This window comes from Pristis pectinata, chromosome 8 (genome assembly GCF_009764475.1).
Source record: "Pristis pectinata isolate sPriPec2 chromosome 8, sPriPec2.1.pri, whole genome shotgun sequence".
NCBI lineage: Eukaryota > Metazoa > Chordata > Chondrichthyes > Rhinopristiformes > Pristidae > Pristis > Pristis pectinata.
Window position 1 is genome coordinate 90,148,279 of NC_067412.1, and position 27,660 is coordinate 90,175,938.

Below are 27,660 nucleotides of genomic sequence, written 5' to 3' on the forward strand. Positions count from 1 at the left end.
TCAATACTTTTGCTCACAAACCACTCACAGTGCTATTTGCTCTCACTTGACAAAACTCAGTAACCAAATTAAAATGTTTAGTAAACATACCAAGCAGACTACTCAGTTTAGTTTACATCCTATGAGATAAAAGCAGTTCTTTAACTGTTACCAAAGTTGAAAAAAACACTTAGAAAAAAACTCATTTGTATGCAATCACTAGTCCACAAATGAATTCTTTAAAGTTGAAGCTGACCCTTACTTCCTTACACAGTCATTGTCAAAATAGAACATGCCAATGTCTCTAATTTCAAATCTCACAGATTATTCACACACCCTAAATCAGCTCAGAAACAAAATATAAATTCCCCTCAGCAATTTAACAGGAGGACAGAATAAAAGAGATCACACACTCTTCAAGTTAAATTTTATAAGATAAGATCTTTATTAGTCACACGTACATCGAAACACACAATGAAATACACCTTTTGCGTAGTGTTCTGGGGGTAGCCCGCAAGTGTTCCCATCAGGCAGCATCTGTGGAGGCAAAGGGACAGTCAATGTTTCAGGTCAACAGTGGGTAAGCAAAGGATAAGCAAATACTTTTAGGTTTTCCCCTTTACACAAATAATTTCTGTCATAATTAATGGAGCAGCCCTTCCATGTTTGCAAGCTTCCCTATTGTGTCCCATGTTACCACGGGTCAAAATACTTAGTGTCTCAGGTAGCCCAACCAGAACCATCCCATCCAGATTGAAGACCAGTGTTTTTTTTCTCTCAGATTCATCAAAGTCCTGCAATCCACCATTGTTTCAGGACACAGAAAGTCTCCTTCCGCATCCTCTCTAAACCCCTGCTGTCTCCTGTAGTCATGAGGGAATATCAGCTTTGTTACAATTCACAGAACATAGAATATAGAACAGTATAGCACAGGAACAGACCTTTCAGCCCACTATGTTGTTCCAAACTAATTAAACTTGTAAGTAAACACCTAACTAAACCTATCCCTTCTGCATACACAGTGTGCATATCTCTCCATTCTCATGTGCCTACCTAAGAGTGTCTTAAACACCTCCATCATATCTGCCACTCCTGGCAGCCTGCAAGTGTCGCCACGCTTCCGCTGCCAACATAGTACGCCCACAACTTCCTAACCCGTACGTCTTTGGAATGTGGGAGGAAACCGGAGCACCCGGAGGAAACCCACGCAGACACAAGGAGAACGTACAAACTCCTTACAGACAGTGGCCAGAATTGAACCCGGGTTGCTGGCACTGTATTAGCATTATGCTAACCGCTACGCTACTGTGCCTGCCCCAAACAGGTGTAACAAAGATCAAATAATAACATAACAGGTTGATGAATGACTAGCTCTATGAGTTATACACTCCACCTATGATCTTGATATATAAAACAATGAATGCTGCTCTTCTTCCTTCTAAATATAGTAGCTTTATTCAAAGATATTTTGAAATAGTTTGCCACTTCATTTGGATATGCAGGAAATTTCTGGGGTGTAACCTTGGGCAGAACCTAGTTAGATCCACTGAGGGTCAGATAACGAGAAAAAAGGAAGCATATGACAGGTATAAAGTACTAAAGACAGGGGAGGCCCATCAAGAGTATAAAAAGTGTAAGGAGATGCTTAATAAGGAAATTAGGAAGGCAAAAAGGGGTCATGGAATATCATTGGCAGACAAGTTTAAGGTAAAGACTATGCCTGTAAAGTATAATAAGGGCAAAAGAGTAACCAAGGAAAGAGTAGGTCTCATTAGGGTCAATAGGAGCAATCTGTGTGTGGAGCCAGAAGGTATAGGAGAGGTCCTAAATGAATACTTTTCATTGGTAGTGGGAGCATTCAGTGAAGGGGAAGGTGAAATTCTAGTGCAAGTCTCCATAAGTGCAGAGGAGATACTTGACGTCTTAACAGGCTTAAAGGTGGATAAATCCCCAGAGCCAGATGAGATTTCTCCCAGGCTGCTGTGGAGGGTAAGGGAAGAGATTGCTGGCAGTCCAGATGAAGGGTCTCAACCTGAAACACTGACTGTCCATTTCCCTCCACAGGTGCTGCCTGACCTGTTGAGTTCCTCCCAGTTTGTTTTTTGCAAGAGATTGCTGGCACTCTGGCTGGGAATACCAAATCTTTGCTGGCCACAGGTGAGGTACCAGATGCATAAAATAAACTGCTGGATGAACTCAGCGGCTCAAGCAGCTATGGAGGCAAAGGGGTGGACAATGTTTCAGATCGAGACCTTGCATCAGGACTGGGATTGTAGAGGGAAGACAGCCATTATACAGAAGTGAGAGGGAGGAGTGAGACAGAACTTGGGAGGTGATAGGTGGGACCAGATGAAGGTGGGATAAAGGGTAGATGAAACCCAGAGGGGAAGGGGGAGCAGTGAGTCCTGAGACAAGAAGCTGGAAAGTGACAAGCTGCAACATAAGGGAAAAAAATGAGGCAGGTGGATCCAGGTGGAGGAGGGGAGGGAGAGGGGAGGGACAGAGGCTGGTAGGTGTAACCAGATAAGGGAGGGATGGTGGACAGTTGGAACCAGATGAGGGAGGGGATAGGACTGGTGAACTAAGGGAGAAGAAACACAGGTAGATAGGTACATGGGTGATGCGCAGATGGAACCAGGCAGGGGAGGATGATGAGTCTCGTAACAAGGGGTGGGGGGAGGGGGGGAGGTTTGGAAAAGGTGAACAAAGGGAGAGAAAATTAGGATGGACTGGTGTGAGCGGAAAAGGAATACGTGGGAGCAGGTTACCTGAAACTGGAAAATTCATTGTTCTTCTAGTTTGAGTTTGGCTGCATCAAGACAGTAGAAAGGACGGAGGACAGACAGGTCGGTGTGGGACTGGGAATGGGGGTTGCAATGACATGCAACTGGAAGCTCAATATGACTGATACAGACTGTCTCTCCCTCCTCCCCCTCCCCACCCCCCCTTGAAACTGGCAGCACAGGGAGATAACATGGTTCAGAAGACGTATGGGATACGGGCTGTTATTAGTCAGGGCATTGAATACAAGAGAAGGGAGGTTATGCTCCAACTTCATAAAACATTGGTCAGACCTCAGCTGGAGTACTGCGTGCAGTACTGCTCACCACACCATCAGAGAGGGTGCAGAGGAGATTCACCAGGATGTTGCCCGGGATGGAGCAGTTCAGTTATAAAGGAGAGATTGGAGAAGCTAACCCTGCTTTCCTTGGAGCAGAGAAGTTAAGAGAGAATACAATTGATGTATATAAAATTATGAGAGGTATAGAGAGGGTAGACTGCAGGAAACTCTTCCACAAATCAGAGATAGATATAACTGGAGAATGTAGATTTAAGGTAAGGGGTAAGAGGTTTAGAGGGAATCTGAGGGGGAGACTTTTTCACCCAGAGGGTGGTGAGTACCTGGAATACCCGGACCAAGGGAGTGGTGGAAGCAGAGTCACTGAGAGCATTTAAGCAGTGTCCAGACAAGTACTTAAATCACCTAGGTAAGGTGCTGGAAGATGGGATTTAAACAGGTGTGTGCCTGGACATAATGGGCCAAATGGCCTGTATCCATGGTGTATAATCAATGACTCTATGAGATCAAAGTCCAGCAATGGCTGCCCTGGTGTTTCTCTTATGGTCCAGACTTCAATATGTGCAACTGCCAATGAAGTCTTTATAAGCAAAGCAGCAAAGGCAATTAACTGCAAACCTAAAGAGCTGTAGCTGAGCTGCTGTCGACCTCATGTTTAACTTCGCATCCCGCAATGATTCCTGAACTTATGAATAAACCCAGGGAGGTTTTCTTTCCATGTTCAGCTCGACTGAACTGACCTTGACTCAGAGCAGCTGGAGGCCCTGTGAAACCATGGGGATATATTTACATGCCAATAACTGAGGTATGGATTCAGGATTCCCAGTGGGCCATTCCACTGGCCACTATTTTACTGGAGGATGAAAGAAAAATCAATACCGTATGGCAACTCACCGTACCAGCATCGAACCGAGTCCCGACATCGTGAATGTCGTCAGAGGCCCCAATCCAAGATGGCGCGGGGGCCCTCCTTCTTCTCCATCATTGGGCTAGGAAAGCCCGCGCGCGGGATGGTCAGGTGACCCACGCGTGACATCAGCGCGGGAACTGTAGCGCGGGAAGCTTTTGGGTATTAAAGGCACACCGTGCCCCTGTCGTTCATTCGACTTCTGACTTCAAACTATTGACTCTGTGTCTTCATTTCATAGTGCGTAGCTAGCCATTACATTGGTAAACCCAACGGGCCCAAACGTTTTTGGACCCATAATGTCTGCACAACAAGAGGTACAGGCAGTAGCCCTTAAGCTGCTCTCCTTCTGGACCCTCAGGCCTCATGTCTGGTTCAACCAGGCCGAGGCCCAGTTCCACATTCGCCAGATCACCAGGGACGACACCAAGTACTACTACGTGGTGAGCACCCTCGACCAAGACATCGCAGCCCAAGTCGAGGACTTCATCCAGGCGCCCCTGGAGGAGGAGAAGTACGATAAGTTCAAGACCCTCCTTCTTGAGCCTTTCGGACTTTCACGACGCGACCAGGCCTCCCGCCTCCTCCATCTCGATGGGTTGGGCGACCGATCCCCCTCTGCGCTCATGAACAAGATGTTGGCCCTGGCAGATGGCCACAAACCCTGCCTGATGTTTGAGCAGGCCTTTCAGGCCTTACCCGACGTTATCCACCTGCTCCTGGCGGATGCCAATTTCAGCGACCCCCGGAAGGTGGCTGCCAGGGCAGATGTCCTTTGGCGAGTGATAAAGGAGAGCGGGGCGTCTGTCAAGCACGTTGCCACGACACATACCCAGCGGCCCAGCAGGCCAGACCCGGCAATCGAACACACCCCACCCCCCACCAGGTCTGAGACACCGACCAACCAATGGTGTTTCTACCACCAGTGGTGGGGCGCAGACACCCGCAGGTGCCGGCCACCATGCAGGTTTCCTGGAAACGCCAGGGCCAGCTGCCGCTGATGGCTACGGCGGCTGGCCACCCGGATAGCCTCTTGCATGTGTGGGACAAGCGTTCCGGCCGTTGTTTCCTGGTGGATACCAGAGCCGAAGTCAGCGTCATGCCTCCCAACAGCCACAAGACTCACAACTGCACACCAGGACCCTCCCTCAGAGCCGCCAACGGCAGTGCCACCCAGACCTTTGGCACCCGTTTGGTGCACCTCCAGTTCGGCACCTGCAACTTTACTTGGAAATTCACCCTGGCCACTGTTGCGCAACCACTCCTCAGGGCAGACTTCCTTCATGCCAACAGTCTGCTGGTTGACCTGCGGGGTAAGCGTTTGGTACAGGCCAGGACCTTCCAAACGTTCTCGTTGGGTGAGGCCAAGCTACCGGCCCCACACCTCGACTCCGTCACCATGTTGACCAATGAGTTCACCATGGTCCTGGCAGAGTTCCTGTCTGTACTAATGCCCCAGTTCTCCACCACCTTGCCCAACCACGGCGTCCAGCATCACATCCCCACCCAGGGCCCTGTGCTCCACGCCCGCGCCCAACGGCTACCTCCGGACAAGCTCCACCTCGCGAAAGAGGAATTCAAAAGGACGGAGGAGTTGGGGATCATCCGCAAGTCGGACAGCCCATGGGTCTCTCTGCTATACATATGGTCCCCAAGGCAGCCGGAGGCTGGCGACCCTGCGGCGATTACCAACGCCTGAACGACATAACTACCCCGGACCAGTACCCAGTTCCCCATATTCAGGACTTCGCTGCCAACCTGCACGGGTGGTCCATTTTTTCCAAGGTCGACGTCGTCCATGGCTATCACCAGATCCTGGTGCATCCAGATGATATTCCAAAGACAGCGCTGATCACACCTTCTGGCCTCTTTGAATTTGTCCGGGTGCGCTTTGGTCTCAAGAACTCTGCTCAGTCCTTCCAACAACTGATGGATGAAGTCGGGCGCGACCTTGACTTCGTCTTCATATACCTCAACGGCATCTTGATCGCCAGCAGCAGCCGCCAGGAACATTTTACCCACCTCCGCCAACTCTTTTCTTGCCTGAGGGATTTTGGCCTGATCATCAACCCAGCCAAATGCCAGTTCGGGCTCGAGGCAATCGATTTCCTGGGCCATCTGATCAACAAACACGGTGCCACGCCCCCACCTGCGAAGGTCAACACCATCCGCCATTTTGCCAGACCCACCTCCATCAAGGGCCTTCAGGAATTCCGCGGTATGGTAAACTTTTATCACCGGTTCATACCATCCCCAGCCCACATCATGCACCCGTTGTTTGCTCTCCTGTCGGGCGGAAACAAGGATATTGTTTGGTCGGAGGAGGCTCACACCGTGTTCGTCAAAACCAAGCAGGCCTTGGCGGATGCGGTCATGTTGGTGCATCCTCGTACGGACGTCCTGACTGCCCTCACGGTCAACGCCTCCAGCACAGCGGTCGGAGGCGTTCTAGAGCAGCTTATCGAAGGGCGTCGGCAACCGCTGGCGTTCTTCAGCAGACAACTTCGACCACCAGAGCTCAAATATAGCACCTTCGACCGCAAGCTGTTGGCGTTGTACCTGGCCATCAGACACTTCCGATACTTCTTGGAGGGCAGGCCGTTTACAGCTTTCACCGACCACAAGCCGTTGACCTTCGCTTTCAACAAGGTCTCAGATCCTTGGTCAGCATGGCAGCAGCGGCACTTGTTGTACATCTCAGAGCACACCACTGACGTCCGCTATCTGTCCGGGAAAGAGAACGTGGTCACGGATGCACTGTCATGGCCCACCATCCAAGTTTTGTCCCGGGGGTGGATTTCGGCGCCTTGGCGGTGGCACAGCAAACGGACATGGAGGTGCCCAGCTATCGCACCGCAGTCTCAGGCTGCAACTGCAAGACCTACTGGTAGGCCCTGATGAGCGCACCCTGCTCTGCGATATCTCCACAGGTAGACCCCACCCCATCAACCCAGCTGCCTGGCATCGACGGGTGTTTGATGCCATCTATGGCCTGGTACTCCCATCCATCCGGATGGTGTCCGACAAGTTCGTCTGGCGTGGCCTGCGTAAACAGGTTTCCGAATGGGCCCGGTCCTGCACACACTGCCAAACCTCAAAAGTACAGCAGCATGTCAAGGCCCCACTGCAGGACTTTCAACCTACCCGCCGGAGGTTCGACCATATCCATGTCGACCTGGTTGGCCCCCTCCCAGTCTCCCGAGGAGCACGGTACCTCCTCACGATTGTCGACCATCTTACTCGCTGGCCTGAAGCCATTCCCCTCGCAGACACCTCCGCCCAGTCCTGTGCACGGGCCCTTTTTTCAACTTGGGTGGCCCGTTTCAGTGTCCCGGCACATATCACCTCAGACAGGGGAGCTCAATTCACCTCCGGCCTGTGGTCTGCCGTCGCCGACTTGTGGGGTTCCCGGATCCACCTCACCACCCCCTATCACCTGCAATCCAATGGACTGGTGGAGAGGTTCCATCGACGCCTGAAGTCGGCACTCATGGCCTGCCTTAAGGGGCCCAACTGGGTGGACGAACTCCCGTGGGTCCTGCTGGGGATACGTACTGCGCCAAAAGAGGACCTGCATGCCTCGTCCACGGAGATGGTCTACGGAACGCCCTTAGTAGTCCCGGGCGAGTTCCTACCAGCCCCTCGGGGGCCAGAGGAAGAACCTGCTGCGACGCTTGACTGGCTGCACGAGCGGCTTGGAAACCTGGCCCCGATACCCACCTCGCAACACGGACAGGCCCCGACACGTATGTCGACTTCACTCCGAGACTGTAAGTTTGTCTTTGTCAGGAGGGGCGCGCACCAAACACTGCTGCAGCGGCTGTATGAAGGGCCATTCCAGGTCATCAAGAACAATGGGTCTACGTTCGTGCTGGACTTTGGGGGGCGCGAGGAGGTTTTTACAATTGACCGGCTGAAGCCGGCTCATTTAGACCTGGACCAACCCGTAGCGGTCCAGTGAGCGTGACACAGGGGCAGGCCACCTAAGTCATAGTTTATTTAATTCTGGTTTTCGCGACGGTATCGCCAGTTCTGGGGTGGGGGGGGGGGGGGGGGGGGGGGTTGGTCATTATGTAGCGACTCACCGTACCGGCGTCAAACCGGCTCTTGACATCGTGAATGTCGTCAGAGGCCCTGATCCAAGATGGCGCGGGGCCCTCCTTCTTCTCCATCGTTGGGCTAGGAAAGCCCACATGCGGGAAGGTCAGGTGACCCGTGCGTAACGTCAGCACGGGAACTGTAGTGCGGGAAGCTTTTGGGTATTAAAGGCACACTGTGCCCCTGTCGTCCATTCGACTTCTGACTTCAAACAATCGACTCTGTGTCTTCATTTCATAGTGTGTAGCTAGCTGCTACAACCGAGTGGAAGAAACAAGAGGGGAGGCTGTAAAAGTAATTACACTGCTCATCCTTTAAGACACCAGAACATATCCAACAGCCACCTGGCACCAGAATAATAATTCCCAACGTGTAGTCCAGATAAGCAGTACTCGGGCTATTGGCACCATTTCTAAGAAAACAGGGAGTTTATTCAGTTTGGCAAGAATACCAAGCAGCATGAGAGCCATGTGGTAAAAGTATGTCCTTGGCTGTGTACACAACTGGATGGAACAAATTTTTACCATGAAATCGAAGTCAACGGAGCTGAATTTTTATCATGCTGCAGGTGGTCCCAAGCAGCATGGTGCAACATTCACATCACATTACAAACTCCTCCAACAACCAGCCACTACTCTTATACGCTTTAGCACCAGTGATTAGAAATGAATTTCTCTCATGTATCTGACCAGGTTCAAAGAATTCTTCATATCCTCAGCAATCCAGCTTCCCTGATCTTTGTGAGGGCAGGCTCAGAAGTAGCAGTGGTTTGTTGGCCAAAAAGTGTACCATCTCCTGCCATGGATCATGGCTCTTCCCAAGGTAAACTTGAGAAGTAAAAATGAGAAGGGACACATTTCTCTGTTAGAAGTGGGAGAAATTTTGAGAGCAAAAGCAGCAAGAAGGCTTTTATTGCCTGCAAAGGTTAAGAGGGAACATCTTCTAGCTCTTTACCTATCCTCATATTGGGACTGCTCTTAGCTGTCCACCTTCTTTTCACATCCCACCTCCCCTCTTTTGTCCACCTATCACTGCTCTGCTTTTCCCTCCTATAAAGTGGGCTTCCCCTTTCCCTATCTTCAGTCCTGAAGAAGGGTCCTGACCAGAAACGTTGACCGTCTGCTTTTCTCCACGGATGCTGCCTGGCCTGCTGAGTTCCTCCAGCATCATCGTGCTTTTCATCTATATTCCAGCATCTGCAGTCTTTTATTTCTCTTCTTTTCACATCCACCTTGTTTGTACTCTAAATAGCAAAGATGTCTAACTGATATGATAATCTTAGGATCCATGATCAAGTGGAATGTCCTGAAACTGTACTGATGCCTAGTTTTGTATTTACAACAAATAAATCCTTCTTTGTGTGTTGAATCTTCACTTCGTATTCTGTTTTGTAAGAATCCACGTGCAATGAGTTTCCAAATTTTGTCACTTGCGTGAGATAACCAGGGGATTTGCAAAAGTCCTCATCCTCATCTGCACTTCCTGATCCATGTTGGGGAAGGCCGTTAGATTCCAACGAGATCAACAAATGAAGAATGTTAATCTAATCCTTCAGCAATCCTAAAGCTGGAAAGAGAAGACATAGAAGATTGGAATCCAAGAGCTTTATGGCAGCAGCCCTTGATAATTCACACATTCTGTAAATAGGTTGTGTTCACAGCTAGCAACACCATTCCTGCAGTCAAGTATGTTGGCACGTATCCATGTAGATGTTTTAATCAGCAAACATCTACCTGGGTACAATCAGTGGACCCCTTTATACGTAATCAGGTGTTGCAGAACACTGATTCATCCAATCAACATTGCATGGATTGTTAACACTCAGAGAACATTCTTCTTGTAAATCCTTCTGTGAGGCACGGATTCCAGAGCTCTGCTACTTTGGTTCTGCTGCCTGCTTAAACAGTGCCTGTCATTTGTACAATGGAACTGCACCAAGGTCAAGATTACTATTTCCATATCTGGGCAAACCCTGACTGGTGTGATACTAGTTCCAGTGCACTACCACACTGAGGCAATACCATTGGTCAATCTTTGAGAGATTAAGTGTACCAGCTATGTTTTACTCTCCACTCACCTCCTCAACCCTCACACCAGGTTCCAACATTCTATCAACTTCCTAAAAATGCATCATTGTCATTCCTAGAGGAGTTTTCACAAGCAGACGTTAACACATGAAGAAGCACTCACTTAATAATTATTGCTACAGAGGAAAGTAAGGTTCAAAGAAAGTTAAATATCAAACAGATATGTCCACCAGCAGGTAAAACATTAAAACAATTACACCTTACGTCATTCATGATCAGAACAAAGTGTTGAACAAAAATGTCTTTTACATTATTCAACTTATTCCTGGTCACCTTTGACATGTGGGAAGATACTCTTTGTCAGGTTTGCAGAGAGCATTTTTAGTCAATTTTACCCAGTTCCGTTAGCGTACTGAGGAAGAGCTGGAAGTTCTCATTACATACTGACCAACAACTTCCCCTGTGTAACACCAACACAACAGATTATCAGGTGTATCTGTTATCTATGGGGCATTATTGTACACAAATTTTCAGCCTTCTTTGCCTTGATGACAAGTTTCTATGTTCCCTAGGTAATTTGTTACAATTGAAACATTTCAAACATTTTGAGAAGAAGCTGGCGTCCCATATAAATCAAGCTTTTACTTGCATTCCTTTCCACCTTTGTTCTGGCAATCATCTTTGTTGATTTGAGTCACTACATCCCAAGATAGAAAATAGATGTGGGTTACTAGAAAATAGTTGCCTGGATTTTCCTTTCTCAGTAATGGCTAGGTAGCCAACACTCACTATTCTTGAAGGATAAGATTGATGGAAGGTTTTGGCTTTCACCCAGGACTGCTAGATGTGGAAATCATGAAGTTATTGTTCCTGATGCCCTGCTCCTCCACAAGGTTACCGATGTGGTGAAGTGCAGGTGTTAAGCAAAAGGCTGATGTACAATTCAATAATGGAACCTACACAAAGATGACAGTAATGGCATAAACCCTATCTCACAGGTTATAACTGACAGAAAGAAAGTTAATATCCATGCAATCACAAGAAAATGAGATTTCAGTGGTAAAATAAATGATAATTACTGCTGTCAGACATCTCCTGATCTGTAGGCCCCATTCTCTCAGAAGGAAATTTATGGTGCAGGCTTTTTTTCATTCATTTTTGTTTTATCTGTTTTATTTTGCATTCATGCATTTTCTTTAATCCCGTTCGTTCTGTACGATTATTCAAATGTAACTTATGTTTCCATTTTCTATTTCTTGCTTCACAGTTTGCGCATCTAAGTAAGAATGCTTCAACCTGGTTAGTTGAAGAACCTCCATGTTACTTAACAGGCGCCTAAAAGCCAGGGATCCCCTCCACTGGAAAACATTTGGATCAAATACCCCTAAACAACTGGAAATCTATGCTGACCCATCCCAAAATGTCTCTGGACAACTGTAAACCAGGTGAACGGCAAAGACCATGCCATCACCACACACAGCAAAGTTAGGGTCAGCGCATAATGTTATGCAACAGAACAATATCTGTTATACATAATTTACCAGGATATTCATTAACTTTTTTGTTTACCTTAGGCAGAAGAACATCAGGGTGCACATGCACAATGTCTCACTGGTTTGACCCTTGGTTTTGAGAGCACAGATGGATCTGGACAAATTGTTCCAAGGTAACACAAAGGTTGTCCCAGAATTTCATAAATACATTGCAAGTACTCTCCAACAACTGATGATGGCTTTGCCTTTCGGGGTCAGAATTCAAAGTGACAATATCATCTGCAAAGAGCTTTCACAACGTGGGCATCCATAACAGACAGTTTGAAGTGACATTGAACATTGAGATTCTTGGCAAAGCATCCAGACCAGGTCTGCAAAGATACTTGAATGGATTTAGCAGCAATATGACAGGCAGTGAAATAACCAGGTTCTGACTGAGTTCTGCAATCAAATATTTTGTTGTCAAATCAAACACCAGAAGAAGTGGTGGTGGGGGGTTGGGGGGGGTTGGTGGTGGGAGGGGGAGGGGAAGGTGGGGGGGGAGCAGGCTTTAGTTGGAAGAAATTCTAAATCTGTTCAAATCCCAATTTTTCTAAAAGTATCCAACTGGCTGTGGCTTCCAAACTTTGGGAAAAGATGACAAATATATGTGAAATATCTAAGTGATAAGCCAAAGTTAACTAAAGGTGTTCCTAGGTTTCTGTTATTAAGAAATAGAACGCATGCGACAATAGTTTATCCAATTAGAACAGGGTCAGATCTGGCTCTTCACCCCCCCACCATCCTCCCCCACATGCACGCACACACACATGCATGCACATGCACGCACATACAGATGCACGCACACACACACACATGCACACATGCATGCACACACACACATGCATACACATGCACACACAGGTGCACAAACACACACACACCCACACACACACACACACGCGCGCGCGCACACACACCTTCTTCCACACCCCCAAATCCCACCTACTCCCTGAAGCCTCCAACATTGCAGAATGGAAACAGTGCATGAAATGGGCTCAGCCGTGGCAGAGGAAACATAGAACTTAGACTCAGGTCCATGTCGTGTTTCCCACAGTTCACCTGCATTCTGAAATGACAAAAATGGAGGACTGAGGGTCCTAATGTCAATCGTAAAGTTGCCTCCCAATGGAGGTCAATCCACTTTAACCCTAAGTCAAACTACAACCCATAGGGTTTACCTGGTAACAACAACCATTGCCACAGGAAGCCCAGGTAAATGATTTTGTTGTTTCATTTATAAAGGTCACTTGTTGGCCAGAAGCAGCAGGGATGAAAATAAAATATCCTGTTTCATTACATAATATTAACAAAGCACATCTCAAGGAAAAGTTTCATCTTCCCCAGTAGAAATATTATATTTTCAGATTTCTATGTATAACACCAACACAACAGTCTATATCATTCTGACATTTACTAAAGAATTCAGTCTCTTACTGTTTTTGTAAATGTGAAAATGATGAACACATTTAAATTACAGTGTTGTGACAAATACATAAACTGGTGAGGTTGAAAGATATAGGTTCCATCCCAGCTACAAAATAACTTTGTTCCTATGTCTGTGGATAGACAATGTCGTTATCATCAGGAATTCCACCAGAGATGGGACAAAACAGAAATGCTTGCCTCCAGTCCAAACTTGCAGTGACCCTGACCCATTTTCCCAAGGCATGCTCAAGGCTAAAGGTGTTCCTTAGCAGATGAGAAATAAAGCACTGTAGCAGCATTTAATTTGGTGACATTAATAACAGGGCTTAACAAAATCTAAAGAAAATGGAACCGGATGTTAAATACCATCCAGTGAAAAATAATCATATTCACAATGTGGTAATAGAAAAAGAACACAGCAAAAAATAAAATCTGAAATATCTTCAGTTTACAAAGCACTTTGCTCTCCTTGTCAAACTCTATAAACCTCAATCCAATGCAGGCATTCTTCAGAGCAGATCAAAGTTTGGCACTGATCTTACCCACTCCCTGTTATTTGCATGTAAGCGCAAGGGCTTCGTTGCCAAAAAAATGTTGGAGCTCATTGTCAAGACTTTATTTTCCTTTCAAACCTGTGTGTCATTACCCAAAACAGATGGTCCTTGGAAGAGAACTCTGGGCCACTTCACAAACATTCAGCTCAACAAATCAACATGTCTCTCCCTTCATTGCAAAGCAATTTTTCTGCATTGAGTGCTGCAGGTAAGAGAACAGTTTCATCCAAAGAGAAGCTCATAGAATGTTTTGATAACCCCAGGAGCAACTGTGTGATCTAAAACTACATTTTAGAATTAAGAAACAAACAAGGCAAATATAACTATGGCAGGAACAAAAATAATCAATGTATTTGTTCAGCATTAGTGAAGGTAAAGAGGGGCTAAATTAGATTGTTCTTCTCTTCTCCTTAATCCCCCTCCCCTGCCACTGAAAAAACTGGGGACTAAGATGAGTGACGAATCTGCAATGTATACAGCATGCCGACTTCATGCCTCCTTCGTATTATTTTGAGTTTTGCATGTGGCCATCACTAATTACACACGTCAGTGGATTTGATACTTTTTTCTCATATCTACTTACAACACAGAGGCCATTTGGCCCATTGAGTCTATGCCAGCTCTCAGAGTAATCCCATCACTCCCATTACCCCATTTATATTCCCTCTAACCTATTCTCTCTCATTTGCAGATTAACTCCACCCTGATTCCCCACCACCTCCCAACAATGAGGGTAATTTACAGTGGTCAATCAATCCACCGACAGTCATAGACTTTGGGGTGTGAGGGGAAACCAGAGCATCCAGAGGAAGCCTATATGGTGAGAGGAAGAATGTGCAAACTCCACACAGATAGCATCGGAGGTCAGCATCAAACTTGGATCACTGAAGCTGCAAGAGAGCAGCACAAGATTCTGCCATCCAGAGAGATTGATGGGAAAGTTAAGAAGAGGAAGAGTTCTCATTGGATGACCACATCCATGCAAGATGTTCAGGGAACAATTATCCTACTTAAACTCCACTGGGGAGTAATGTGTGAAATGTTCCCAATTTAGCAAAGCCCCGTGGATCTGGGTGCAATGCTGTAATGTTCAATAAGCACACATAAGTGGTCAAGGTCGGTGAATGCACCTTCAAATTCCATCTCCTACCTTCTGTACCATTGCCCTCCCACACAAGTCAATGCACCTCACCCCCATCACTCACTCTCCAATGATCTACACCAATGACGACTCAGTACTAATTTCCATTTCCTGTTTTGAACCCTCACACATCACTGCACAGTTGACACCCATGCCTCTGAATGAGTTGCTCGCAGTGAGAGTCACATCAATCAAATATATTGCACAACACATTTCCCTCTCTTTAGCATAGGAGGTTGAGGTGTGACCTTATCAAGGTTTATAAAATCATGAGGGGCACAGATAAGGTGAATGGTCACAGTCTTTCTCCTAGGGTAGGGGAGTCTAAGACTAGATAAGTTCAAGGTGAGAGGGGAAAGATTTAGAAGGGATCTGAAGGGCAGGTTTTTCACACAGACAGTAGTGGGTATGTGGAACGAGCTGCCAGAGGAAGTGGTAGAGGCGGGTACAGTTACATTGTGCAAAAGACATTTAGACAGGGATGTGGATTGGAAAGGTTTGGAAGGATAGAGGCCAAATGCGGGGAAATGGGACTAGTTCAGGGAGGAAACTTGGTCAGCATGGACGAGTTGGGCTGAAGGGCCTGTTTCCGTGTTATGTAACTCTATGTCTCTATGACTATGACTTTTACAAGACAATTGGAGGCAATTGTCACCACTTTCATCGAGGAAGTGGTCCTGGTCATCATTATTGAATCATCCATTGCCAAGGCCATTGCAGATCATGAGATGAGTCCCAATCTCATTCCTCTTGAATGTCACAATCTATACTGATTTATAAAGTTTACAAGGCATAAGCACGTGCACCTTACTTTACACCTTTTCCCTAATCACAGACTCTTTTCAGTTAGCCACCAAGTACGTGGACAGACATAGTGGGAACAGGATAAGAACGGTAATACGATGGTGTATTGTTATTCAATGTGACACTCAACCAGCAATAAAGATATTGCATAATTGGATAGTGGGATCCATATGTAAGGAGGGAACAGAAGTGGATGGTCTCGAGTCAGTGAAAGTGAGGTTGTATAAGGGTTCCCCCAAAAACAGCTGGAAAGCCCTTTGATCCCCCACTTAAGCCACATCTCCCTGACTTAGCCCAGGTACCAAAGTTGTCAAAAATTAAATATTGATGATCATTTCTGATATTCAGAAGCATAAAAAGCCACTAAATAAAATTATAAACTATTCAAATTATTAAAAAAGTTGAAAATAATTGAGAAATATTTGAAAATTATACAATTGCAAGCCATATGTACAATACAAACAACAATACTGGAAAAACCATGTGGTCTCCAGTCTCTGGCAAGAGGGAATGAAATGGAACTACACCTCCATGAATAGAAAGCCTCAACGAGCCGGCGTGTGAAACAGCTGATAGTAAACTGCAGGATGTTGTAACTATCTCCAGAGCCACTCTGGAAGGAGGCAGATGCATAGAAGTTCATTCCCACAGTTACCAACACAGACACTGGCAATGCAGTCTTTGCCCCGCTTCAAGATGGCAGCTGTGGCCTGCAGCAGCTGGAAGATTTCAGTGTGAATATATTTACAGAAGTGCAGATATCTCACACGTTACTCCTCACTAAGTCTCACATTGGGTAATAGCTCCTTGAACTTTCTGCATGGATGTGACCTTCCAATGAGAATTCTCCCTCCTCTTTCTCATCAACCTTCCCTGCTCTAAGCAACTGCACCCTTTCTCCCAGATGTGCAGTGCTTTAAGGGCACTCCCAAATAACACATCTGTGTCTGGGAGCAAATAATTTGTGCAGAAGCCTTGAAGTCAGCAAAAGGTCTGGTTGGACACTGCTGTAAGACTTCAACTGCTTGAAATAACTCTATAAAGTGAAAACAATTGTGCAATCATTTGTAATACTCACAACTAGAAGGAATTAACTATTGTCTAACTTGTCATTGATAATCCCTATAAATTGCCTCAAGATGGGAGATCAACAGATTCCTTAAAATGAGTTCAGCTATGCAAGGTCAGAAAAGGACAGAGATGGAGCACTGACTTACAGAGTAGCAGCAATGGTATCTAAACAATGTTGCATGCTGAGTGATGTCATGATCTGCCTACTTTGCAACCAGTGGACACAACTACTTGTGTACTAATATCTTCATCAGAAGGTTCCTGGTACAACACATGGCAGAACCACATACAGACAGATTGGATGTCATTTTGTTCTTCAAGGGTAATCACAGCTTCAAATAAGCAGCAATAGCACCTGACCCCCACTTACTACCAAATATTTGCCCAATAATTGTATCCAAATGCTAGTATTTTATGGAGACACAAGAAATTCTGCAGATGCTGGAATCTGGAGCAATACACAAACCGTACTGGAGGAACTCAGCAAGTTAGGCAGCATCCTTGGAGGGAAATAAACAGTCAACGTTTTGGGTTGAGACCTTTTATCATTTTATTATTTAGTATAACCCACCATCATCCTGAATGACCACAGCAACAATTTAATCCAAATGTCAGAAGCAGTAGTGAAAGACGCCAAATGCCGTCATTTAGTTGTAATTGTATCCAATAGAAACAGGAGTTGGGGGAAGGCCTTGGTAAAAAGTAATGACAAATAGCAAAGAAAATAATAGCAGCAAATATCTCCAACAAATCTACAACATAAGACTTCAACCCATCATTGATCAGACCTTGTGAACTATGCTAAAAATCAGAATGGTCACATGGATAATTACATGGATGATTCATTTTTGTCTTGTTTACTATATTTTGTTAATCATGTGAATTATTCTCTAACAGTTTCTTTGCGTATGCATTTCTGAGTTTATTCCATAAAGTTGAGTGTTCTCACAACAAGATGTCATTCAGTCTGAAATAATACTTTGTTCTGGAATTTCTGTCTGTCCAGTCTATACATGAAATCAGATGTCCTGGAGCCTAATTGAATTTTAAATCAGACAACACATTTCCAATTGATTCCTCAGGCTACCAAAAGCCTTTCAATTGTTGCCATACACAACCACAGTCGACATTTGTTTTCATTATTAGTTTTATTTAACAACTGTGAAGAACAGCAAACATGCTTGGGAGATATTTAATGGATAAGAATTGCAAAGGACTCACCTCTAGCCAAAAAGGTACTTCAGTGATTGAAATCATTTCCATTGGTTTCTCTCTACCTTATTGATCAATCCCTTCAAATTCCTGGCAATCTCAATCACATCATCCATTGACTGGGGAGCATTCCAGGGAAGCAGTTTGTGTAATCGCTCCCTATAATCCAGCCATCGTCCTGTCCATCAATCAGCTGAGTGGAACTTCCCCTGCTTGATCCTAATCTTATATATCAGACTGTAGGCAGACTGTCACCTGTTATGTCTTCTCTTCCTACTTCTGCACTGTTATTTCTCGAGCTCCTGCCAGGGATCTTTCCCTGACTCTTTTTCTGTTTCTCAAAAAGTGTGGTAACACTGGCAATTTCATTAAAAACATGTCAGATTCAGTAAGCCTCATCAGTGACTGTATTCTGGGGAAACCTCAGCAGTGTGTAGTTCATCTGAATAATATAAGGGATGTATCCCGCGAAGGATAACAGTAGGAATAAATTGCATTGACTCAGATAAGATTTTACCAATGGTAAAACTCCTTCACACTGCCCACTTTATAAAAATCTGCCACAATTTACATTGTCGTAGTTCCATCTCCTCATGGAAGGGGAAATATCAAGCTACCTCTGAAACCTGAATGCTTAGACTTCCGCAATTTGTCATATTTTAAGCACATGCAATAAATAAATGAAAGATTTCTTAATTCAGTTTCATAATTCTCCCTGGTCACTCTATCTGCACACTTCAATGAAGTTGCTTGGTTAGAATGATCTGAACAAAAGACTTGAATGAACATAAATCTTGAGCATTAACATCAGAGGAAACTTATGAACTATAAAACAAGATTGAATATTCACCCGTGTGTTGTTCCTTAGTGAGAACCTTCAAGTTGATTTGTCACCCAGTCCGTGAGGTGCACCAAGATTGGTAGAAGACTGTTCATTTTCATTTGGATGGACTACAGAGGATATAATGGATGGCCAGGAGCAGCAATGGTCCTTGAATGGCTGACTGACAACTGTGGCATCTTGGATTAAAGAGTGTAAACAAGGACATTGCCTGAGATTGGCCATTTTGAGGAGGGCTGTCTTGAGGTTAAAGTGCTGCAGTTGAGATCACAGTGTGGGCTTTGGTGACCATTGAGCTTTGGTGAGGAGACATAAGGTAGGCAAGGTAAGGTCTTTCCTTTTTTTTTAATCCAATAGTTACTAGAGGATTGGTAATGGCAGTAAGTGGAGTGGTGTGCTCCTTCTGTGAGATGTGAGAAGTCAATTGTCCCAGACGACTATGTCTGCAGAAAGTGTGTCTAGCTGCAGCTCCTTTCAGACCGCCTGGATCGGTTGGAGCGGCACTTGGACTCGCTGAGGATCATTCAGGAGGCAGAGAGTGCTATTGATAGGAGCTTCAGGGAAGTGGTCACACCAGGGAAGTGGCATGTAGTGCAGGAGTCCCCTGTGGCTGTTCCCCTCTCTCAACGGTATACTGTTTCGGAGACTGTTGGAGGGATGGCCTCTCAGGGGAAAGAAGCAGCAGCAACAGCCAGTTCAGTGGCACCCCAACTGGCTCTGTTGTCCAGCAGGGAAGATCAAAGTTGAGGAGTGTGATAGTGATAGGGTACTCAGGAACACAGACAGGTTTTTCTGTAGCTGCAAGTGACCATTTTGAGAGCATTTGGGGAATAGCGATCATAATTAAATCAAATGCAAATGTTTCAAGAGTGCACTCCTTATTGTCAGCTTTCTGCTCCTGCAGGCAACAGACAGCTTCCAGTTCACAGCAGAACTCTTATTTGAGCAGCCTGGATCTCCAATGGTGCAAGTAGACCTTGGATGGCTCTACCTGTGCCTCAGCAGAAGCAGAACCTGTTCCATGTGAAGTGCTGAGAGAAGTTGGAGATGGGCTCCTCTATGCATCTAGGCATTTCTTGAATGTATTCCGGCCACTGAAAAATGCACCGAGCATTTCCACATGGATTACTACACCCTTCCCATGTGCAGTCCCTTACTGTCATTCTCATCCAACACCTGCAGGACAGACCGATGTACAACTTCTCCATGGCACATTAGCATCCTTATCCCCCTGGCTTAACTGAAACTGCGATGGATATTCACTTTCCAGGCCCTAAGGGGTTTATTGTTAACCTCAGCTTTTTAGCACAGCAGCATGACCTGTCCAAAGGTCAAGAAGTTGTCGTTCACTAAGCTAAATTCCCTTTTGCAAAAACAGCAGAAAGTGTCCAAGGTTCGAGATGTTTTGTTTGTTAAGTTAAACTTCTAACCGATATTCTCAGCCTCTTGACATAAACAAGAGAACAATGGGGTCCACGTTGGCCGATGACTGAATCAATGCGAAACAGTGGGGTCCACGTTAACCTAATTAAACACTCCAGTCACCTGGCCTGAAAATGTGGTTGAAAAACATCACATGCCGATGATGTCAACTAAGTGGAAAACCAGTATAGATGTTAGAAGGTGGTCAGGATAGTTAGGAATGACAGAATGAAATGACAGAGAGAAGAGGTTACAGAAGGAAGACCTAGAATTCATTCCTCAGCCTTTGGTTTTTGCAAAGGATGACTTGCTCATCTGCAACTTGTTGGTATGACCTTTTAGCTTGGAAGAATTGTACTTGTGTTTGTAAATCTGCACTTCCTCTGTAGCTGTGACACTTTACTCTGTACTGTTATTGTTTTTACCTGTACTACCTCAATGCACTCTGTACTAACCCAATGTAACTGCACTGTGTAATGAATTGACCTGTACAATCGGTATGCAAAACAAGTTTTTCACTGTACCTCGGTACAAGTGACAATAATAAACCAATACCAATACCAAATCTTTTGTACATTACAAATCTTTGTTAAGAATTACTTATTGGAATTAAATGTGTCTCACTTAAAATAAAATAAACTGTGTTTAGACTGCTTCATTAGCTGGAAGTCTCCCCTCCTTGGTTGGGGTGGGGGGACCCACCACTCGAGACAGTGATTATTGACAGCTAGACTTTTCCGTAGAGACTAAAGTAGTGGAGTAAATTAGCCCTTGAAGTATAGGTTGATACAGTATAATCTCCCTAAAGTGAGGGTACTCATAGATATTTATACCAGATAGGGTTTAAAGCCTTGAGTTAAGTTTAGAGCTCTCAGATGGTACACTTGTTATCATCACAAAACCAAGAAGGTTCAGCGTCTCTCTTCGTGCAGGAGTCCCTCCATTCTGGCCTCCTTGGCGTTAGAGTGCTGGAGTCTGAGCTGCTGCTTGGTAAATGGCAATTGGTTATTGGTAACTGGGTTATTATTGTTATGTGTACCGAGATACAGTGAAAAGCTTTTGTTTGCGTGCCATCCAGACAGATCATTCCATACATAAGTGCATCAAGGTAATTAAAAAAAACAGAATGGAGAATATTGTGTTACAGTTACAGAGAAAGTACGGTGCATGTAGACAAATACAGAGCAAGGCCCATGACAAGGTAGACCAAGAGATCAAGAGTTACACAATGATCCATTGTCTCCTTCCTTCTTCTCCTCTGTGAATTGCAGTGGAGAAGGGCTGGGTGGTTGATATCTCTTGAAATTATGCAGTGATAAAACATGGCTTACACCTGCTTCACCTGACTGCGTCATCCCACCTGAGGGCTTCTCAATTCACTAGATGAACTGTACGGTGTCCTCAGGCAAAGAGGCAGAGTGGTCTGCTTCCTAGTCCACCTCGTGGTGCTCGGACATGACAGTCCTGGCAAGTTCCTGCTCACCCAGCTTGGAATATCTAACAGTGAAGTGTTGCCCATACTACCTGCCATGGAAGTTCACTAGAGCTATCCTGATGGCAGTCTACATCCAACCCCAGGCGGACATGAAGACTGCACTCAATGAACTATGTGATCAACAGCCTTGAAATGGGATTCCCTGAGGCCCTCTTCATCATTGACGGTGACTTCAACCAGGCCAACTTCAAGAGGATGTTACCAAAATACAACCAGCATGTCTCTAGTCCCACCAGAGACCCAAACACCCTTGACCATTGCTACACAACCATCCAAGATGCCTACCAAGCCACCCCCCGCCCTCACTTTGCAAAATCAGGCTGTGCTCCTTCTCCCTGCATACAAGTAGAAGCTGAAACAGGAGGATCCAGTACAGAAAGTCCTACAGTGCTGGTCTGAGGAAATAGATGAGCTTCTACGTAACTGCTTTGAGTCAGTGGACTGGTCCATGTTCAAAGCCTCAGCTGCCAGCCTAGATGAGTATGTCACCACCATCACGGACTTTATCAGCAAGTGTGTTGAGGAATGTGTACCAAAGAGGATAATCCGGGTATTCCCAACCGAAATCCATGGATGAACCGGGAGATCTACTCCTTACTGAAGTCTTGGACTGTGATGTTCAAATCAAGTGCCCCTGACCTATACAAGAAATCAGATACAACCTCCATAAAGCTATCAGAGATGCCAAGAGACAATGCCAGTCCAAAATCAAGTCCTATACCAGCCATCAGTGTGACAGGGCTTACATGCTATAACAGGCTACAAAACAAAGTTGGGCAGCATCGTTGACAACAGCGCATCCCTTCCTGATGAGCTTAACGCATTCTATGCAAGTTTTGAACAAAAGGGGATTGGAATGTCACTACCCACCCCAACAGCCTCCAATGCACCTGAATCCACAGTCACCATTGTGGACGTAAGATCAGTCTTCAGGAGAGTGGACCCGTGGAAAGCATTTGGCCCGGATGGTGTCCCTGGTCACGTCCTTAGGTCCTGTGCAGATCAGCAGCCAGGGATACTTGCAGACATTTTTAACCCCTCCCTGCTTCAGTCTGAGGTACCCACCTCCTTTAAGAAGGCCACTATCATCCCAGTACCTAAGAAAAACAAGGTAACTTGGCTTAATGACTACCGCCCAGTGGCTCTGAGATCCACCATCATGAAGAGTTTTGAGAGGCTACTCACAGCACACATCAACTCCAGCTTCCCGGACAACCGTGACTCACTGCAATTCGTCTACTGCCGAAACAGGTCTATGGCCGGCGTCATCTCCCTGACCCCACACTCATCTCTGGTGCATCTGAACAATAAAGACACCTACGTTAGACTATTGTTTATTAACTTCAGCTCCGCCTTCAATACTATAATTCCAAGCAAAATTATCTCCAAACTCCAAGACCTGGGACTCAACACCTCCCTTTGCAACTGGATCCTTAACTTCCTGACGAACAGATTGCAATCAGTAAGGATAGGCAGCAATACCTCCGTCACGATTATTCTCAACACTGCAACCTCACAAGGCTGCGTCCTCAGCCCTCTACCCTACTCCCTATACACTCATGACTGCATGGCCAGATTCTGCTCTAGCTCAATCTACAAGTTTGCAGATGATACCACTATAGAGGACCATGTCTCAAATAATGATGAGTACAGGAAGGAGATAGAGAATTTAGTGACATGGTGTCAAAACAACATCCTTTCCCTCAATGTCAGCAAAATAAAAGAGCTGGGCACCGACTTCAGGAAGGGGGGCAGAGTACATGATCCTGTCTACATCAATGTTGCTGAGGTCAAAGGGGTTGAGAGCTTTAAGTTCCTAGGAGTGAACACAACCAATAGCCTGTCCTGGTCCAACCGCATAGACGCCATGGTCAAGAAAGCTCTCCAGCGCCTCTGCTTCCTCAGGAGGCTGAAGGAATATGGCTTGTCCCATTTGACCCTCACCAATTTTTATCAATGCTCCATAGAAAGCATCCTATCCACATGCATTATGGCTTGGTATGGCAACTGCTTTGCCTGTGACCACAAGAAACTGCAGAGAGTTGTGGACACAGCTCAGCACATCACAGAAACCAGCCTCCCCTCCATGGACTCTGTCTATACTTCTAGCTACCTCAGTAAAGCAACCAGCTTAATCAAAGTTCCCACCCATCCCAGATATTCTCTCTTCTTCTCTCTCCCATTAGGCAGAAGATACAAAAGCCTGAAAGCACATTCCACCAAGCTCAAGGACAGCTTCTACCCTGCCATTATAAGACAATCGAACGGTTCCCTAGTATGTTAAAATGGACTCTTGACCTCACAATCTACCTCGTTATGACCTTGCACCTTGTTGTCTACCTGCACTGCAATTCCTCTGTAACTGTAACACTTTATTCTGCAATCTGTTATTGTTTTAACTTATACTACTTCAATGCACTGTGTAATGATTTGATCTGTATGAATGGTTATGCAAGACAAGTTTTTCACTGTACCTCAGTACATGTGACAGTAATAAACCAATTTACCAAAGTGGATCATATGTAAGAGCAGTATGGGATTGCACTATAAGGGTAGATTCTTAGCATGGGTGACTGTTTTGGAGAGTATGTTAACTGCAAATACAACTGTAAACCATTCTCTGAGCACCAGAACAAAGAGAGACTACAGTCTATTCTCTGTGAATAAACAGAATGCTATCATTTTGATCTTGGACATCAGATTGGAATGTTCTGGCCTTCTAGTGACCAGGCCAGGATCCAGGCAAGCATCTCTGAGCTCTTCCCATATCCACTTCTTCAAACTTTCTGTTGATCAGTAACTAGACAGAACCAGAGCCCAGTGCCCATGGCATTGAAGACTTGCACTCATGCGACGCTGTCTCTCAAGATAACAGTCCATGCAGACCTCCTGCCAGCCTCCTCAGACGCCTACACTTTTGGCAGATAGGAGAAGGGAAAAAGTTATCCAGGCAGCATAAACCTGCAGCATGAACTTCGTCCGTCTCAGCACTCAGCTGCTGTAAGCAGGGTCGCATCTGTCCTGTTGCTATTAGTTTCAGCCACCTTAAAGTTTAATGACCTTGAGTTAACATCTCGGAGGAAGAGCCAAACTAAAGTTAGGACTCAAAGCATTGCACAGTGGCACTAAGGAAGCAATTTAATAATAATAAACGTAGCAGCAAGTTTTGTGAGAGTTTTGCAGGTGAAGGGATATGTGGGTTCACAGAGGCACAAGAGACTGCAGAAGCTGGAATCTGGAGCAACAAACAATCTGCTGAAGGAACTCAGCGGGTCGAGCAGCATCTGTGGGAGGAAAGGAACCGTCGACATTCAGATCGAAATCCTTCCTCAGGAACATGTGGGATCAGTTTGATTTGTGGAGTATTCAACACAGGCTGGATAAAGGATTTGTAAATATGAAACTGAGTGGATCTGCTATGTTGTTCTAAGAGAGATATAATGAAACCAATAAGCTGGCTACCTTTGTCAAACCCAATCTCAGTTACCAATCTGATATAGAACCACTCAGGTGATGCCTTACGAAGCAATTGAAAGCCACAAACAATGCAGTCAGCTTCTGACAGATAGTACAGCTCCCCAAGGTCTTCCTTTCTAAAGCACAGCATTCTCAAACAGGAGGATCTCGACCAACCTCTCTGATAGCTCGTGAGCACGACCTTCTCTGTTCTTTCTCTGCTCAGTCCTCCAAACTGTAGAATCGCAGCCTCCTTTAAAATGGACGAGTGTTGAGTTTTGGGTACAATACAATTAATATGCTGAGGATTGGGTTGTAAGCTTATTGGTAGGAGCATAGTTAGAAAGACTGAGGTATTCTTTGCATGAAAGTATTAATAAAATCTAATAATCATAGTCAGAAGCAAGGAAATCATACAAGGAAGGGAATATGTGGGACTGTGTTCCTGAACTGAAAGGCTGAAATAGATGGTTTTCAGCAGCGGTCTAAAAGCAACAGTATATACCCCAGGTGTCTGGGCAAAACTAGAGCAAATTTCCTCTGGGAAGATCAGATAAACGCACCATTGTAGCTGAAATGCAGAAGGGTTGAAAGGGCACCTTGGCACCAATAATTTCATCTAGATATGACAGTTAGGTCAATTGAGTTGGTGTCATCAGACTGGGCTTATCTGAAATGTTTGATTAAAGAAGACACTTGAGCAAATTCAGAAATGCAAAAAGGTCATAACCACATTACCTAATCAAGTTTAAGGTACCTTTTAACTTGTGATTGGTCCCTTAATGGGCAATGTTAATTCGGAAAGTGACAAGTAGCATTTGCCAACCTCTTGAAATACGCTGTTTATGTTTGTACATAATGGATATAAAGCAGGCAGCTAATCAGCAGCTCTTGAGTAGATCCTTCATGCCATCCTTGGCTCGCTTTGGCCTAATACAGTGATCAACTTGAAAAGAAAATCATAAAGAAATCCAAAAAGGAAGCTGTTGCTGCCCATGGCTAACACTGAGACACTTTGCTGTTCACTAATTGACTGACCATCCCATTGTAAGCAAATTGTTACGGGTTGTAAGTTTGTTTTGCATTACTATATTTCAACCATGATGTAACTGCCTTTCTTTTTGTGAACCAATAAAACTTCTCCACTTCATAGCCCTCTGGATAACCTCAGATCTCTGGGAAAAATTACAACTTTATGCGAAGCTTCGAATTTAACAGACAGTGAGAATTATCCCTAAAGGCAATGAGTGAAAGCCATTTCCAAGGAATCAGGTACAAACAAAATTAGTAACTGAAACAGAAACAGCAATTATCTAATTTCTGTCCCTTTATGTGAAGAAGGATGTTACCTTGATTTCCACTTCTACATAATAAACCATACCGCATCACAGTTAATGAACCACTTTGCAACATTGAGCCTCATGTTTTGGAAGTAAATGAGGCAGCCAATTTGTGCACGGCACACTCAAAATGCAATGACATAACTGTGCAGTTAATCTGTTTTAGAGCTGTTGATGGAAGGATGATTCTGTGCCAGAGAACAAATTGAGTCATCAAAAGGAACATTTCACACACTGGACAATTTGCAGTGCACACACATAGCAAGCAAATGGCAAATACAGATGCACAAACATAAAATCTTCATCACTTCCCCTGTGTAAAGGAATCATCAACACCCCAGCCTAGATGAAAGAAAAGACCCAAAATTCGAGGAGTCCCATTCCACTAGCTGAAGAATGAGAGGATGGAGTTCTTGTCCACCCATTGAGCCTGTGCAACACTTGTTGCAAAATATTAGCATCTGAAGAGAGAGAGAGATAGCAGAGAAACAGGCCTGTAAACCCATGGGTTCCACACCAACCATCACGCACCTACTTTTACACTAATCCCACCTGAGCCCATATTGTTCTCCCCACTTTCGCTTCAACTCCCCACAGATTTTACACTCACTGACCTTAGGGCCAATTTACTGTGGCCAATTAGTCCACCAACCCACTTATTTTTGCAATGTGGGAGGAAACTGGAGCACCTTGAGAAAACCCACACGATCACAGGGAGAGCGGGCAAACTCCGCACAAAAGCAACCCAAGAAAACAAGGTTACAACCTGAAATGTCGACAATTCCTTTCCTCCCACAGATGCTGCTTGACCAGCTGAGTTCCTCAAGTAGATTGTTTGTTGCTCCAGATTCCAGCATCTGCAGTCTCTTAAAAAAACAGGAGCAGGAATAGGCCACCAGGGCCTTCGAGCCTGCCCCACCATTCAACCAGATCAAGGCTGATCTATGCTGGCCTCAACTCCTCTTCTGTGCCAGTTCCCCATAACCCTCAATTCTCCAGTCTTTCAATATTTATCTATCTCCAACTTAAATACATCTAATGGTCTGGCCTCCACCACTCTCAGGGGCAGAGAATTCCAGACATTCACTACCCTCTGAGAGAAGAAATGTCCATGCATCTTAATTGTAAATAACTGGCCCCTTATTTTGCAGAGAAGTCCCCTTGTTCATGGCTCAAGAGAGAGGGAGAGAGCTCCATGTTTCACTCATACAGATATGGAGGTCCTGCTGAATGAGATGGGGACCAGGAGGGAGGTTCTTAGTGCCACAGGAGAC

General features: G+C 45.3%; 1 long non-coding RNA gene across 1 annotated transcript in view; it reads right to left on the reverse strand.

Moving 5' to 3' along the window:
- Positions 1–471: 471 nt before the first annotated feature.
- The window catches only part of LOC127573874 (uncharacterized), a 57,922-nt gene continuing 30,733 nt past the window's right edge, over positions 472–27,660 (reverse strand). Inside the window, exon 3 of the long non-coding RNA XR_007956831.1 lies at positions 472–516. This is a non-coding gene — a long non-coding RNA (uncharacterized LOC127573874). The remainder of the gene's footprint in view (positions 517–27,660) is intronic.